Genomic DNA, 18842 nt, shown 5'->3' with positions numbered 1-18842 from the left:
TTTATGTTTATTCAAATACAGGTTTACTTAACCTAATTATAAAATTGAAAGAACAATCTTAACTAATAAAGGCCCTATTCTAACTTATCCTAATTATATCTATGTACTTATTACTAACTTATAATCTAACCTACAATTAAAATACATACGATTGATATCTATGTCCAAAGGTTTTGTATTTGCACTCAGCTGGTCGTGGCAGAGAGAAAGAAAGATCACTTCTCAATACAAAGTTTTTAAACAGAACACAGAACACAGAAAAAACCAAAAAATCCACGACCGACACCTCACGCGCATGCGCCGCCATCACCAATTCTTCTCTCTCGTCTATTACACATAATAATGCAACCCTCCTTCTGACTTACATATTTTAATGTATCCAAGTTTTCCGATCCATCTCGGAATCCGAGCCCTGAAGAATTTTCATAATTAATACACATTTCAATGTTGCATCAGGTATGTATAATATAATAAAATAATGGATATTATAAAAAGAAAATACGTTTCATCTCTTCGAAAATTACCTACAGGAATTTAGCTGGAATGATGTATTAAGATCGGTCACATGTCTGCTGAGTGTCTGGGAACCGGAATCAGGAGACTATGCCTGTTACTTTTTGTTTCCCATCGAATCGGAAAACTGACATCCTTTAATAATTTATCTGATGTATTTAATCAACGAGTAAAAATGTTAAAAACTTTTTTCATTCCTTGAATTAATGATACCTCTGAATATTTTGGGCACACTAATATGCTTTAATGGAAAACCTGATTAAAATAAAAATGTGAAATAAACATAATTGGAGTGGAAGACCTATTTAGTATCAGGGATTCATGGTAAAAGTTCAAAAAATGTTATACAGATGAATGGTGTTGGGTATTGATTGGAACAGAGTTAGAACATGGTGGAGAATTAAAAATTCTCGGCTCGATAATTAAAACATTTTGCTTGTTCATGATTCATTTGTATACATATTACCACAGTAATTTTTTTTTTGGTTCGAAATTTTCGACAATTGCAGATTTTCATTGTTAATTCCACCTCATTTTTTTAAACTATCATGTTTTTATAAATTGTAGCCCCAAATACTTAACCTCAACTTCAACTTTACCTGTGATTGGATGAGAGCTATTTTCACCCTATTAGTTATTTTACGTACCTATCCGTATGTGGGGTTTTTACCCACTAAAAACACCTCCATATACTTGTTCCTTCATTGTTTTACTAGCGCAGTTTTCATGTTTCCATGCTATCTCATCTTTCGCTCTCAACCTATTAAAGATGACTGTGATTAATCTCTTCACAACGTCCCTATGCTGGTCTAAGCGTAGTATATGGCTCACTATGTTTACTGGTGTGATGCCTCCTCCACACACTCTCTATAATTCACATCTTCCTCCGCAAAGCGAATGAAATCGAAAAATACGTGCCCCCTTTTTTCCTCAAACGTCTTACATGCAGGGCATTCTGTGTTGTTGTCCAATTTAAATCGGTATTGGTTTGCTCTAAAAAGCATCCATGTCCAGTCAACAGTTGGGTTACGAAAAATTTACCTTGTCATGCCAGCGACTATACCACAAGCCCTTAGCCAGTATTAACCTGCGAGACCACCTCCCAGAATCTGTAGCCGCCCAACGCTGTTGCCACTGATCGACGGTTATTTTCCGCTCCTTTTCTCTGGAACCGTGTAAGCGACCTCCATAATGCCTACTTCTTTTTTTTAACTAGAAGTTCCATTATGGCTATCACGCGTACCGCCTCATTGGAAACAGTTCGAAAAGCACTTACTGCTGTTAAGGAAACATAGCGATAAACGGAAACTATCTGTCTCCTGTATGATTTGGTAATCATCGCTTCTTTCCAAATGGGAGCTGCATATAACTTAATTGAGGAGCCAATAGTAGCAAGAAGCCTTCTGCAACTCTCCCTAGAACTCCATAGAACATAAGGCGTGGCATTAAGGATGCTACTTTAGCAGATTTAGCACTGATGTATTCAGCAAGAACATTAAAGCGGAAACATGCATCGAACATGACTCCTAGGTATTTTAAGCAAGACTGGGAAAGAATTTCGTGGCTAACCTCCGTGATAGTTATGGACTCACTTTGCTTCTTGCTAGTGACTAAGAGAACCTCGGTATTGTGATCTGCAAGTTGTAGGCCTACCGAAGACAGCCAACCTAGAACCGTAGCAACAGTCTGGTTAGTGATGAGGGTAACTTCTTCGAAGTACTTCACTACCACTACACCTGCAACGTCATCTGCGAATCCCACAATTCCACAATTGGTATTGTGAGTTTGAAGATTGCATCGTACATGGCGATCCACAGTAGAGGCCATACGACAGAGCCTTGTGGGACACCACGAGTCACCTCGTACCTCCTTTGGTCAATGTCTGAAAGAAAAACAGAACTCTATTTAATTCTAATCGAACTAGCACCGTCGTCTAGAATAAGATAGACTGGCACCGCCATATGCCTTAAGGGATCTAATATACAGGCCTAACTTGTAGTATTAAAAGCATTCTTAACATCTAGAGTAATGATTGCTACATAACACTTAGCACCTCTTCTCCTTGCTCCTGCAATTGTTGTTCGGGCTATCTTGACTACCAATCCAACAGCATCTTCCGTGGATCGCTCTTTATGAAATCCATATTGAGCCCTCCAGAGGATACTTTTTCAGGCAGCTTCAAATTCTTGACTGAGCAGAGAGTATCGTCTGGGATGAGGCCGTCAAAAAATATTACCTATTATTAGAAATGGAAAAATAGCGTATTAGTCTACTTCTTGTGATTACTGTGATATTAGATACACCTTTGTATGTTTAAGTCTATAAAGTTGCCGAAGTTCTTGGCTTAAATCTGAGCATTTCCTTTTTTTTCCCGATACTGTTCTATTAATAAATGAATGTAATCAAAAGAATATACTGATTCATAGTAAATTAATTTCTTATTGGGTGCGCCTCACCGACCTTTGCATTCTTAACTGATTGATTACCTCAATCAATTCATCTGTACCTCTAAGAAAATAGCAAATAGACACATTAAGATCAGTATATTCTTCATATACATTCACAATTATTCGACGTATCCGATGTATTTTAATGTACGTTGATTCCTACTGGTATTCTCCTCTATCCTACACCTCTTATTCCTTTCGTAACGGTCTACTGTTCGTTTGCATAGGACTTACAATACCTTTCGCGACTGCAGGTTCGTTTCCTATTGATGAAGTTTCCTTCCAGCAAGAAAATATTACTCATCCCCGCAGGACTTGCCTACCCCTGAATGAAGTTTCAATCCTTCGAGAACTTACATCTTGTTTCCGTAAGACTCATGCTGTCAGTTCATCCAGGCGGGTCTAAATTAGGCCAAGCAGCGTCCATTTCCATCTTAACAATCTACAAAACATATGTGTGTCAGTTTAATCAATATGGGTTACAAATCCCGTGAGAATCAACTGACCGATGAGCTGCAAAAGAAGCACTTGCGCTCCCAAGACGGAGTAAAGCAATGCTAACTAATAATCAGAAATGAACAAACCTCTCAAACATTAATGACAATCTAAGGAGTCTAAGCCCCGAGATATCTCCAGCCGCTAATATAGTAATGAAGGCGTACTGTCTAGATTAAAAATAAAACACAGGAGACATACTCATTCTAGCCTGATCTCCAAGCAAACACTGCTTAAATGCCAGTATTGCAATAGAGAAAATGACAATTAGACATATCGTTCAAGAATGTCCATATTTTACCTCACGCCTAAATTGTTTCTAATTAAACCATAATATATGAAAAACCTTTAGGGATAATAATTAAACAATAGAAGTAGTATATACATTTTTAAAATTCCAAAATTTATTGCCAGAAATATAATACCATACAGACAAAATAAACATAAAATAAGTCCTAAAAACAAAAGAAATATAAGCAGAAATAAATAAATAATAAAGAAATAATGTTGATGACAACGTAAGTTATTTATGCTATTTAATAAAAACGAACGAACGAAATTGATAAACCGAATTCTATGTAGATCTCTATAAATAAATGCTTGGGTTTTATTCTAAACCTATGAAGAATGTGATGAGACGGATATACTATCTTTACATTCTTTCGAATTCGAGCTATGAGTTCCATCTATTAAAGTATAATGGAAGATTTCTATAAAAGTATATACTCATCTAATAAAAGTTACAGATTATATGCAATGCTGTGGGAGAAAAAGGTAGATTACCTACCTTATTTTATCGAATAAAACAAAATCGTTTTTACACATCACTCAATTAGCTACGCAATTTCGGCAGAATAGAAAATGAAAAGATAGTGATGAACGTTTTTTTTCCGCGAAATGATCCCTTGTGAAATGAGTTATCTCTAGGAGGAAGCAGATTGCAATGTGTAGATAGTGAGATATCATATGATTGATGCAGTAATGATAACTCGAGCAAATGCGAAATTTCATATTGGTTAGACCTGTTTCATCATCAGTTGATATGGCAATCGCCTTAATCCATTTTCAAATTCAATAATAAATGATGACAGTCATGAATAAATATTGTAACACATACTTCATTTCCCCCACATTATCAGAATTAATACTATTAATGCAGAACTATTATTAAATTGAATTCCTTTCCAAAGGCTTTTTTGTGTTTACCAATTAAATATGTTTATATTAATAAAATATTGTTACTATTAATTATATAATTTAACAAGGAGTGGTATTGTTTAATATAATAGTATATAAACTACATAAAGGAACTTACTAGAAGATTATTGATTGACCGTGTGTATAGATGAATAGAATATGGTTCGGGTGCGGTCAAAAAAGGAACTTAGCATTTATTTACATTGATTACATGATTGCAATAAAATGATCCAATGATTCAGAAAAATGGTTTGCCATAAAGTATTATTTAGATTATAACTTATTTAATACCTGTATACGAATAGCTCCTGAGTTTGGTGATGCATGTCGTGAGTGTTGTTGATGTCCTAGCCTTGGTTTTCATCTTGACCTAAAGAACGCCATTCCAGGTCTCATTGGCCCTTACGTCTTCCGTGTTCTGTTCAGATCCCCCTCTTGCTATTGGTGTTACCTTTTCGGAATCTTTTTTTTTATTAATAAACTTTATTTATTGATAAATACTAAAATCTACCACACCGTTGTAGGCAATAACTAATAGTGATGAATGATCACATTCATACTAAATTAAAATAAAATAATAATACAAGTAAATAAATTAATTTAAAAAAAAACACATATAAATAAATAAAATCTCTTTTAAAATATATACAAACAGGAGGATAAAGAAAATGAACATAATCAAACTATGTGAATAAAAAAATTAACTAAATAAAATAATCTCTAGTTATATTTACACTCTTATATACAATATTTACACAATCGACCTGAGGATCCCTGAGCCCACCCTATCCTCCACGTGGGGGGGAGGGGTAGAGCAGAGCCCAGCACCTCCCTCCCCCTCATCGCATCACTGGTAGTGGGCCAGTGAAGGCTGAACAAGTTAGCTAAAGCCGCAAACACTCAACTTGAGTGGGGAATCTGACCATCGCCAGAATTCCAATTAAGCATTGGGTATCATTAGCTACGCCTAAGAAGAATACGTTACAGGGGGCTACAAATGTTTGTTATAGGTGTTGGGTACAAATTATAATTGACCTGCCTCCCTAAAAAGCCAGCAAGCGATACCTGTTTTAATAGATTTGCTCAGAAAGGCCCTTTCCCATGTACCCATTAACCAGCAGTGAAGTGTCCCTTTGTTGACAGGTATCCTACCTGGGACGGGTATCAGCACATATGGCAAAAACTTTAATATATAATATCTAAAGGGTTATTACATATCAATTTATAATGTAATTTTTAATAAGATATGAAATATAGAACAGAAAAAATAATACTGAATACAAAATATTATACTACCGAACGACCTAATAATATTGTATAAACATAAACCTGGGACAAGAATTAATACTACATAAAGATATAATTTCATTATGTGCCATTTATGTCAGTATTCTGTGAAACACAATAAAGGATAAGCATTAGGAAATATATCTGGCTGGAAAATAAGCCTTTACACAACTTTACATACTTATCCAGTTTTTTGGATAAGTCTCTACTAACGCTGAACCAAATGAAGCTAATCCCGATTCAATTGGCGTTACGTCTTTCGAAATTTATTTTAAAATTTATGAAAAATAATTTGATAAATAAATCTGACGGATTTTATAGACGGTGGTAGATATATTATCCCAGCTATACAGTTGTTCATTCAGTTTAGCGATTTCATGGCAATTGTATGCGAACTTTGAAAGATCTCTCCATTGTTTATCATATTCAGAATAACCAGGCAGGCAGGCCAGTATTCTACCACTGGAATATTTACCTCAATGTTATTTGTTAAATTGTTTTCTACTTTTCATTTCTTCCTTCGTGTTTTGTTAACTAATCATGCTTCAAATGAATAATTACTCGCCATAGGCAAAATAAACTTCATATATTTTGCTTGAATGTGAACGACGACGTTCAGGCTTGAACTGCTCGCTGTGAATCTGTTTTAGCTTTAATTATCTCTAATTTGCTCATTTTAAAAGGACTTAGCTTTGCAAACAGTGCATTCCAATATTGATGAAGTCTCAGTGGCATTAGTCTCAGCATTAGTGGCTTAATATCGAAGTACCGAAGCTTCACTTAAGACTCATTAAAAAAAAACAAGATTTTAATACAGGGTGGTCTCACAACCACTTGCATGTGTCATTTATGTCAAATAAATGTGCCATCAGTGTATTTTTATAATCATAGATAAAGTAATACGAATGAAGTCTCAGAATTTTTTACATAAAATTTCACCATGATTCCGTTTTGAATGATGAAGTATCTCCATAGGGGTTTTAGATATGACAGTACAAATTTAAATATTGTATTCTTCTATGGAAACTGCGGAATAGACACTTGCACTTTTCTAAAATGAATTAAATCGGCACTTTGAGATATAGCAAAGCGTTTTATTATTATAACAAACGTTCGATAAGGACATCAAGGTCTCCTATACAAGCTAAACCGGGTAGAAACTTATACGACATTCTGAGCTCATTTCTCAACGGTAGAACTTTTACCGAACTGTAACTGTTAGAATAAATGACCCGAATTCTACCCTCAGACAAATCCATGCCGGTACTCCACAAGGTTCGGTCCTTTCTCACATTCTGTTCCACTTCTATATTCACGACATCCTTTAGTCCAAACATACCTTCATAGCTATGTTTGCGGACGATATAGCAGTGTTATCTCAACATGATGATATAATAATAGCTAGAAATACTTTGAAAGTTCACCTTCATGAACTAGAACAATACTTTAATAAATGGATGATTAGTCTGAACAATGGAAAATGTACTTCAAACGTTTTTACTCTCAGACGCCCATCAAACCCCCAAAACAGATCCTCAAAGGTAAAAATGTGAAATAGAATCCTGCCAGTGAAACAGTAAGTTACCTGGGAATTCACTTCAATCGCTACCTTTCCGGAAAACAACATATCAAAATCAAACTAACTCAACCCTACGCAAGGTTAGCAATGCTATATCCTATCCTAAATAGAAAATCAAAATTAAATCCAGAAACAGCTATTCTCATTTTTAAAACAATTCTCTGACAGTTCTGATGTATGGCTGTGAAGTCTGGGGAGCGGCATCCATTACGAAAAGAAAAAAAATTACTATCTTTTCAGAATCTCGTAAGAATTGCAGTGGATGCTCCTTGGTTTGTAAAAAACAGCCAATTGCATTGCCAAGGTGCAATGGCCTACAACTTGGGAAACTCAACCACAACCCGAAGACTGAAGGCCAGGCTGCTGAAATAAATCCTGTAAGTTCCATATTTATCAGTAATATTATTGTTTTTGTTATTAACTTTACTTTTATCTTTTATTAAGAATTATAATTTTTATCTATTTATTTTTTCTTTTTTTTTTTTTAATTTTATAATGTTGTATATAGTTAGGGGTAGCTTTGTATAAGACTATACCCCCACCAATAAAAAAAAGAAGTTCTTCTTACATTGACCATGTAAGGCCCACCAGGTCGATTATTAAATTACAAAATAAAATCTCAACAGGTATAGTACTATACCTGGAGTTTGGTATAGAACGTATAACCGGTAAAGAATATAGTATTATTATTCCTGAAGTACGGTCTGTTACCCTCCCTGGGTCCCTGAGTAGCGGACACAAATGGTCATTCTGCCCAAATCTTTTTTTGTATGGTCGAATTCCTGGCAATTATAGCATTACCTTGGCCACCAATGTTTCTCATTTTTTCAAAAGAGTAGATCATGTTGTCTATAGGACCTACTTTTTTATTTTTTAAGGTCTTCTAGGGGGGTTGTATGGTCGGTGGTGACGAATATGTGCGTCAAGTCCGTTTTTTGTCTGGCGGCGTTTGTTTTTTGCAATCTCCATAAGTGTTGGAAATCGGGAAGGCGGTCCTTTTGGGCTTCAGCTATGGAATCAAGAGGGTGATTAATATCAAACCCTTTAAGTATGTATTTTTTTAAAGGTTTGGTATCTCGTGATGCGTACGTGTAGTAATACACGTCATCAATAGCTTTGAGGTATCCTAGTGATTTGTCATAGTCGATTTTTGTTTGGAGAAATGCTTTATTTTCCTCTTTTGAGGATCGGATGTTAAAATTTTGGACTTTTGCCGATTTAAGGGCATCATATAACTGCACCGCAGATACCGGGGTTTACAATGATAGAGGGTGGTTTAAATTATTTAGTGGTTGTGTTTGTATTGCTGCTGGTAGTGGGTGGATTGTTGTCTGTATTTGTATTTGTATGTAGGAATGGATTGAATGTATTGCTTACGGGGATGGGGACGTTAGTTGTTGGTAATTTTTGGTGTTATAAAGCCATTATCGTCCGTCGTGATACGTCGACGTTTATTACGCCTGGTATTAGGCGAGGTTTGTTGTATTAGGCGATTCATGTTGCTCATTAGTTATTATGTCTGTTTGTTTGTCCATGTCCATGGCGTTAACCTCAGTTTTCGTCATTAATAATAATTAATTAAAACTAAATAGAATCTTAATAGCTAATAAAATAGATTTAATAAAAGGATTAAATAAACCTTAAAACTATAACTCACATCGTGGGGGAAGCGTAAGCAAAAACAGAGACACAGCAGTTTTCAGAAAAGCCTTTGAGAAAGTGATGACGTCAGCAGTAAGTAGGCAGGTGTAGGCGTCACAGACAGCCCTCGACTGACTATATGTCTGTTTCATATGAATTCTGCTAGAAAATATTCGGAAGTAAGGGGCCTCCTCATGTTGGATAGTTATTTTTTTTTCCCGATCCCTATAAAACAGAAAAACATTAATTTAATAGGTTGCATTTCGCATGGTTACATAATTCAAATTGGATATTGCATTGGTACAATCGGTAGATCGAAGATCTCATGAAGTTGTGGTGGTTAAGTCTTTCTCAGTGATGTAGACCTCACCGCTTTCCGCAGCACAGTGTCCTGAAACTGTTGAAGATGGCGCTGTGCTCCGTCCCGGATGTGAGTGGAGAGTGGCGCCCCGTATAGGAGAGCTGGACGTATTATACTCTTGTTAATTTTTAATTTTAAACGGACTGAGAGAGCAGGTCACAGTAGTAGGTGATGGAAGCGGTAGGTTTTTCTTCGTACTTGTTTTACTTTATGGTATATGTGAGTGGATAGAGTAAGATGGCTCTAGTTTGATCCCTAGGTATATTATTGTTAGATAGGCGCTAGTGTAGTATTACCCACTCGTAATGAACGAGATAATCTGGACTTCTTCCCTTTCTGAAGAGCATATATCACACAGTCTGTTTTGGTTGGATTTACACTTATGTTGATGTTCATTAGTTTCTCTGTGATATCTTCACATACACTTTTGGCGTGGCCCAGGGCTGTAGTGGAATTGACACTGCAGCTATAGATGGGTATCGTCTGCATACGCTGCACATGTGAGAGGTAAAGTTCGGGAAAATTTGTCACGAACCCGTACAGCTAGGTTCCTTCCTTTTAGAAATGACAGAATGACAATATAGAGCTGTTCTGGGGACTCGAGGTCCGTCCGCGAACGTACGGCATAACGAGTCGTGAGACACGGAGTCGAATGCTTTCGTACAGTCTATAGAAATGATAGTTGTCGCTGCATTTTTGTTGAGGTCTTTGCACACCTCTGTTTGAAGTCTCATAAGATGGTGTTCTGTACTGAGGTGTGCTTGAAAGCCGGTTTGTTCGTAGGGGATAACTGAGTTCTCCTCAAAAAAGTCTGGAAGATAATTAAGAATAATTTTCTCGAAAACTTTTGCGAGATGTGGTTGCAGGCTTATATATATTTTTTTCTTTTCTTTTTTTCCGAACCCTCTATAACAGAAATAAAAAGTGAATTAGTAAGTGCATTACAGTGAAAAAGAAAAGTAATTCGTGTTGTGTCTTACCTTTTACTACCTTTGGTATTTTAAGCAGGCTTATAGGCCTGTAATGATTTTCCTTATCTCCTGTCATGGCTGGTTTTAGCAGCGGAAACAAGATGGCGTGTTTCCATTTCTCGGGGGTGTATCTCAGGCTGAGGCACGAATTACACTGGTTCGTGAGCTGGGCTATTCCTATCCTCTGGGGAAGGAAGCATCCTGGGGGAGCTGTTTCAGGAGGATTGTCTGGACTTCTCCGTGGCCAGGAGCCCGGTTTCCGTTTGATCATCTGAGGATGGTCTTCAGTTGTTTGGAGCACACAAACATTAAGTTGTCGCCCCTGTCCAAAGTCGGTGATGATAGGTCCAGTGTCCTCCATCGGATGTCTCTCAAGTAGTGGTCCCCGAGGAGTTCGGCTTGTTGTGACGGGATGAGAAGCCGGTCGCCGTCGTGAAGACTACTTCACTGCGCTGTTGGTCAGCTTCCAGAACCGGTCCCCTGGGTTTCTAACGTTCCCGTGGGTAGCCTGTAGTTGATCGTGCCAGATAGCTGTTTTCCACTGCTTCATGAGGTTCATTATCTGGCAGGTGACGGAATTCAGTGCTTCTTTGAGAGATGGTATAAGCTTGTGACAATGGTAGGCTGCCGTATGAGGACCTGTATCGTGAGCTGTTCTTGGTGTCATTGGTTACAAGAGGCGCTGGCATCTTCTTCCACTGGATACTATGACAAACCACTGTTAGCACACCTCCGTGTGGATCGTTGTCAGTGGTGATTACGGCGTATCCACGAAAGTGCGGTGGGCGTCTCTGTTGTCTCGTGCCTGTGAGTACTACGATGGATGGTTTCACTTGGGCCAATAGCACTTCCACTTCTTCAATAGAAGTTTGTTACGGTAGTGCGAGTATAGAGAATATATATGAATAATAATAATGGATGGATGCACACAACCCTGCAGCAATTATTGACAGCTTAACGCCAGGACGGTCCCAGATAGTCATGCTATTCCTCACATGGCATACTTCAGTGTTCAAAGGTGGTCCGTCACACAATAACCCCTTCAGCCCCCTACAACTCCTCTAAGCTCCAGGTTTTAGCATATACACGTTGACCTCATCGGATCCTTTCAAATTCCGAATGCTTCAACAATACGGTGTAGTCTGATGATCATTGCCAGATTCATCCGTTGGCCTAAAGGAGGCCTTTGGAGGAATTTTCAAGTACCAAGGCAGCATCAGCGATTGGGGCACCACCAAGGATTATTACTAACCAAGGGCGCCAGTTCGAGTTAGTCTTATTCATCCATCTTATTCGTATCTTAGATTTGCAATGAAACAGGAATACGGTGTACCATCCTCAGTCCAACGGTTGTATGGAAAGGTGACACATGTCGCTCTAGGCATCCCTCAGGTCTACAGCGAATACTTTGGGATAGACAGGGAATCTACCAACACAGTAGGTCTTTTTATGCCTCCGATCGGCAGTGAGAGTGGACATGGGAGCCAGCGCAGCGGAAATGGTATTTGGCCTCTACGCCTCCTAGGAGAATTCTTCGAGGCATCAGAACGTCAGGAGGGCTCCGAATCGACGTGAACACCCTACAGGAGGCCATGAAAAACCTCTGTCAGACGCCATACACTATCAGCATAGCCAAGATCTTAGTACACCAGACTTGAAGGACTGCACCCACGAGATTCTAAGGAACGAATCCATGAGGAAACCGATCACTCCACTGTACTCTGGGCCCTACAGAGTAATTTTACAGAAGGAGAAAACATGCAAGATACAGCTGCCAACGGATCCAAAAACCATTTAGGTGGATCGAAGTTGCACATCTTCTTCCCGGAACAAACACAACGCCAGTAGTAAGTAATGCAAACGCAGTTCAACTCACTCCTATGCCCGCTGCAGGAACCACCAACCTTTCCAATGACGTCGGCGCAGAACAGAATCGATTGTATCACACCAGCTCTGCACTTGCAGTGTAGCTGACTTTCAGGTTCTGCACCAATATCATTAGGGGAGGGGACAGATATAATGCAAGGAAAGGCAAGCTTGTTGATGTTTCAACCACATAATTAGGCTGAAGCGAAGAAAGTTTTTGAAATAGGTTTGACACTGCCGAAAGTATTATTAACATTTTTATTTCGCTCGTATATTTCTTTTAGAATGATTTTATGTTTCATTATTTTACATTCATTATAGTGGCAAACCCATTCGAAAACTCGCGATATGACACTATTATGAGTTATTTTCTGTGGGTGAAAAACGTTTAATATTTAGTTCTTAAATATAGTGTAATTTTTAAGTATTGTTAGTCGAATAAACATTGTTAATTTGGCCAATAGTGTTCCTAATTCATATTTCATCATTCCGAATGAAAGACGCATTAAACCATCCTTTCAAATGGGCAGTCTGCTCTTCAAACGTTTGAATCACCTAAAGCCACCTCATTGGTGAGAATCTGCAAGCAGTCATTAGAGTCACTGGTGTACTTGTAGAAGCTTAAGCTAGTGTGGACCCTTGGACGTAACGGAATCACTAGCGATGAGAAAGCTGACCAACTAGAAACAGGGTCGAGCACCTTTTAATGGGACCAGAACTATTCCTTAGCATCTCTAAAAAGCATCAGCGTAACGAAGTTCTTGATTGGGAATAGCAGGCGAGGATTAGAGGGAATGTGCAGAACTCAGACAGACCAAGGTTTTAATAATTTACTAATAAATAAACCCTTAAAAATAAAAGTTTCTAAACCTAAATATAAATGGATCCTGATTTCTAATAGGAGCTTCCATAGGTCATTTCCAGACTTAAAAGATATCTTACAATTTGTGGAATAGTTAAAGACGAAACCTGTCATTTATAAGGACAGACTGCGGAAACTCCTCTATATTATATAGCAGACTGTGACCGGCACGCCACTCCTAATAAATTACACATTAAGATATTTTGCGTAACTAAATTACTTTACATTTTATAATGTAAGCAAAGTAATGCAAATAACTAAATCAGTTACATTTATAACTGAATTTGAAACTGATCTACTCATCTACAAAAGCTTAGATTGTTTCAAAAAATATTTTTCTTCCTACTTATTCTAGTCGATTGTTATCATTTATTAATTTTTCACGCAATTTGTGTGAAAATATGATAGGGATAAATTTTATATTGAATATGATGATATTTAGTAAATGATAAAGTTGTTTTTAAATTACTGGAACCTCTAGTATCCACAAAATCATGGTGTATTATTTAATAAAGGATTGAAATTACCAAGTATGTAAACAGAAAGAATTAAAGGGAAAAGATTAGCAAAGGCTTTAAATATGAATTAATAAATCGGGTTAAACTTTAAGATTTAAATACATTTAATCACAAATATTAATGATTGCACATGAAAATTTAAAAATACATATAGGTATCTTATCTTTAAAACTCATCGTTTATCTAAAGACTTTTGTAAATAAACTCTACAGAGGCGCATGTCGCACAATGCTGATATGTGTTGAGTGTAAATTTTTCTCATCAGAAAAAAAAAATGAAATTTTAAAAACAAAGAAAGATAATCATCTTGTATAGTATGAACTAAAATGTAACTTATAATAAGGCAATATTAATGAAATTTAACAAATTTATCTGAGGCTGTTCAATCTCCGCAGTCTGAGATGAATTAAAATCTGCAGTGATTCATTTTTATCAAATACCTGGTTTTGGATTTTACTGGAGTGGACTGAATTTAGTGGTTTGAACAAAATGAGACAATTCATAATCTTAAACACTTTCTTGAGACTGGTTAATTTTGTTAAAATAAAATTTAATTTCTATCCATTTTAGTCTCAACACATTTTATTTTTCTTAAAAGTCCGATGTTTCGGCCAATCCGGCCATCCCCAGGGACAATCTACTACAAAACAGCTTTTATTACATGTATGATCCTCAAACATTTCAAATTACTTAACATTATTATTTATAATCTATCTTACCTTAATCCAATTTTAGAACTAAATGATTTAAAAACTCAACTTCATGCAATATATTCTGCCCAGGTCAAAACAACAGTTTCTTTAAAAATTAAAACATTAGGTAAAACATATTTTTTTGTTAATAAGTATATCCCACATTATGTCTAATAACCTAATTAGTCAATATTCACATTAAAACCAAAATTAAAATTCATTTATCACAGTCACTATTTGTTAAAACTTTATCACAACAATGCTTGTAACCTTCCTCCACTCAGTTAAAGCATTAAAATTATTGATTATAACAACATTTTCCTCTTTATTTCATTAGTGAAATTCCCATCAAGGCTAATTATAATTATCCTATTTCAATTTATCCTATATTTTTCATAAATTAATTTCACTTAATATGTCTGCATAGTATTGGATACAAATTTCTTGTATCTGTTTTGTAATTCACTGTATAGTTAATATTTTCAGATATGTAAATGGATTCAAGTATTTTCCTTTTGAATGTATTGAATGTTTTTATGTAAAATCATTGTATTTTCCAAATCAAAAATATGTTGGTTTTTGCTTGCATGCTGTACTAATGCCGTTTTATTTGGATCCCTTTCCTTGTTTTTCAAATCATTATTGTGTTGAAAGAATCCATATTCAGGTACATTTTATTATTTTAAAGTGCAAAGAACTGTGAATTAGTGCCGCGTGTTCCTACCACCTTTGGGCAACCAGTGCGAACACATAGACACAGTTTATTCAATTATAGCTCTCCGAGCCAGCTGTGCCTAAATTGTTACGTTAATTAATATACATATTAATATTAATTACTAGTGCACTATGGCTCATTCCTTAGAGCCAGCTCAGGCCGCAAATCTACCACCAGACTCCGACGACGATACTGGGTTTATTAAAGTAGGCAGTACATCAAAAGTATCCCCCCGCCTGACGCAATCGATGGCAGGTCAAATTCCACCAGGCAAGACCGAAATTAAACCAGACAGCAAAAAGTAACAGACGCGTCAAGAACGAAAAATTGATTTTACTCATCCAAATTCATTCGACACGCTGAAACATTTTCCAACTTAGGCGGGAACCGAGACTACTCCACAAAAATCTCCCCAACTACCTCAGGTTGTCGTGGCGAGCCAACAAATCCCGGCGGAGAGGCAATACCTAGCTCATTTACATATAAATAAATACCTGGTGCGTAAAACCAGAGGGGGTGTTCAGATTTTCCTGGAGTTAGCAGCGGATCGAGACGCCGTTGTAGCTGAGCTCAAATCGCTACAAATAGGTCATCACATCTATGCCCCACGACAAGGAAAACGCAACAGCGTTATATCATTAAAACATAGACATTTCCACGCCCTTGGAAGATAGCAAGGCTGCCTTCCAGCACTTAGCCCCTATCGATATTAGGCGTCCCCAGAAATCGAACAGTGATGGGACGAAAACCCCCCTCTCCCCTATTGTTATCGTGGTGCCAGTTCAGGTCACCCTAGTAGACATCAAGAAGGTACGCCATATCGACCAGTGCCTATTCGCAACCCAACATTTTGTTCAACGGAAAGAACATGGCCCACCTCAATGCTACCAGCAGTTCGGTCATACCAATAACTACTGTGGGTACAAGGAGGCGGGCTTGCGCTGTGGCCAAGAGCACAACATCGGTGCCTGCCCTAGGGTGGTAGCCCCAAAGTGCACCAATTGTGATCAGGATCATGTGGCGTCCTTTCGTGGGTGTAAAACACGCCGGAAGATCATGGACCAATGGGAAGCCAGAAAAGAACTACGAGCAGCAGCCATTACGAAGCCGTCAGCGGCAGCTCGTGCCCAACCACCGACCACCAGACCAAGGACCAATAGAATGGCGAGTGTAGCCACGGCTTACTCGTCAACCTTTCGGTTGCCGTAGGTTACCCGGAACAGCATAGATATTAGTATCTGGAATTTGGTGTCTCTGCTCTATATCCAGTTGTTGAAGTTCGACACCTAGACTCCGAATCCATTGACGTCCTAGTAACGCGTCGTGTCCGGCTGGCACGATGTGTAATTCGCCCAGAATCTCACTTCCGTTAGAAGCGACCGTGACCACAATTTTTCCTTTGGGCTGGATGATCTTTCCCGAATATGATCGGAAAGCAATATTTGATGTTTCCAAAGGAATATTTAAATACAATTGTTGAAATTCAGGTTCGCAGAGAAGCGATTATTTAGCCCCAGAATCGACTTCGAACTGTTGAGGCTTGTTGTTGTTGGCATGTTATTGAGTCCAATTATGTATTTGTCACTTTCGGCCATATCAAATAAGTCTACGATGGGAATGATCTTGTTGAGACCATAAGTGGGGCCATAAGCGCCTCGAGAGTGTTGGTAGGGCTTGAATCAGTTTTCTTTCTGGATTCTCGAAATAGAGTTGAAATGCTGACTTTTGCACAAAGTCCAATTTTTTAACAAGACCTATATATTAATTTTTCTTTGTCTACTCTGCAGTCTTGTATTCTGTGATTGTTTCGCCCACATCTAATGCAGAGGTTGTCTATGCCTTGGGCTCGATAGCCGGGACGATGATCTCTGTTTTGAGTAGATCTTGAATTTGTACGATTTCTCGAACTATATCTAGAACGGATTTCTGAAAAACTGTTGATTTTATTTGCATCGCTCATTTGTTCATTAAAGTTATGATGACTGGTATTAGGGCGCTGTGTAAGTTCTCTGCTTTCAATTTTAGCAGCTTTGAGAGCAATGGCCTTTTCTAAAATTTCGTCGAATTTTGTAGCATTAGACTGTAAATTTTGCTCACGTAACCAATTATCGAGCAAACCACGAATGAACTGAGCTCTCAGAAAAAATTCAGAATAACCTGTTTGCAGTTATCAGCTGTACTTATTACGGACAGTTCACATTCTGCTAAGTCTTGTTGCAGTTTTGAAACAAATTCTGGAATTGTTTCACGATCTCTTTGAAAAATATTAAGAGAATAGTGCTGGTACCTCACTTTTTTTTTTTTTTTTGGAATAAGTATTTTTTTGAATGCATCAATGAGTTCATCGTGTGATAGACTCTTTACTGGTTTTTCTGGACCCAAAAATGCTACCAATTTATTGTAATGCATACATCCAATACTAAAACATAGAAGCTGTACAATCTGGGTTTTATCTTTAACACCTTTCATTGTATAATAATTCTCAAATCATTCAAGATAAGAGGAAAGTTTTCTTTTTTAGGAAAAAAGTTTTCAAAAGATGGTGACGGATTTAAGTAATCCGAATTGTGCAGTTATTTTTTGGTTTTATATAAAGTCGGGATCGGGGGTCTCATTTTCTGATTTCCCCCCCTTGCCGCGGACACCGGAAGGCTCCGAAGACGCTGCGACTGCAATGCCGCCCCAGCCCATTCCCTATGCAAGCTAGGACCTGGCCTATCCCTACCATCACGCCAGATTCCAGGAGACCAGCCACGGAGGAACCAAGAAGTCTCTTCAGACACCAGGCGATGATACGATGATGGTTTGCACTTGGGTTGCACTCAATTATAATTGCTGTGGCATTGCACCTAAACTAGAGGAGGTGGAGGCACTCCTAGCGCTCACTGAACCGACAGTAGCTGTCCTCGCCGACACCAGAATACAGGGACGACCGCCATTTATCAAGGGCTATCGTAACGTAGCCACCGATGACCTCCACGACCCACACGGTGGTGTTCTCATAGCAGTGCGCCATGGCATCCGCTGGAAGAAGATCCCGCCACCTCTGACCATCCGAGACGGGCGGATCAGTCATCTCACCGTTCAAGTGTTTATGCACCAACCCACCTACATCACGGGAGTGTACCGGCATCCTAGAGGGTCAGTACTAGAACTGCGGCAGCTCATTGACACCTGTGGAGCAAGGACGAACCTTTTTTTTTTTTCCTAGCCCCTATAGAAATTTTTATTGTTGAAATTTTTATATATACACATATTTACAAAATTGTTCTATTACTGTAGCAATGCTCCATTCTAAGGAGAGGTTGAGATTTATAATTCTTTGAGTGTATATAATGTTTAAGTAGATGAGGTGCTGGGGCACACTTCCTTTTCTGAGTTTTATCCGAGATTACCTCGACCCCCTGCGGTGCTCTGCCTGCGGTGTCAGTATGGACGTATGGAAGTATGGAAGTATGGACACCCTGCCAAGGCATGCACAGAGGACCTGGCGTGTAAGTGGTGTCTTGGCACGGGGCATAAGATAAAAGAATGTCCGGCAAAGAAGAAGGGACTGACACCGCGCTGCAAAAACTGTAGCGAGCAAGGCAGAGAGGGGAAAGATCTCAACCATTGTGCGGGCATCAGGGAATGCCCGCTACATCTGGAGAAGATGGTCGTGCAGGCGAAAAGAACGCGCTATGCGTAGGCTGCAGATC

At 38.2% G+C, this 18842-nt stretch overlaps 1 long non-coding RNA gene across 1 annotated transcript; it reads right to left on the bottom strand.

Annotated features, from left to right (window-relative positions):
* Positions 1–312: 312 nt before the first annotated feature.
* Positions 313–5059, bottom strand: LOC106679951 (uncharacterized). The gene is made up of 3 exons (XR_001343042.2): positions 4944–5059; positions 2567–2749; positions 313–2395 (listed from the first exon to the last, which is right to left on the bottom strand). It is a non-coding gene; the product is annotated as an uncharacterized lncRNA (long non-coding RNA).
* Positions 5060–18842: the final 13783 nt, after the last annotated feature.

Source organism: Halyomorpha halys, unplaced genomic scaffold, assembly GCF_000696795.3.
Source record: "Halyomorpha halys isolate HHAL.00 unplaced genomic scaffold, Hhal_1.1 Scaffold236.1, whole genome shotgun sequence".
Taxonomy (NCBI): domain Eukaryota; kingdom Metazoa; phylum Arthropoda; class Insecta; order Hemiptera; family Pentatomidae; genus Halyomorpha; species Halyomorpha halys.
This window is presented reverse-complemented; position numbering and strand designations above follow the sequence as displayed.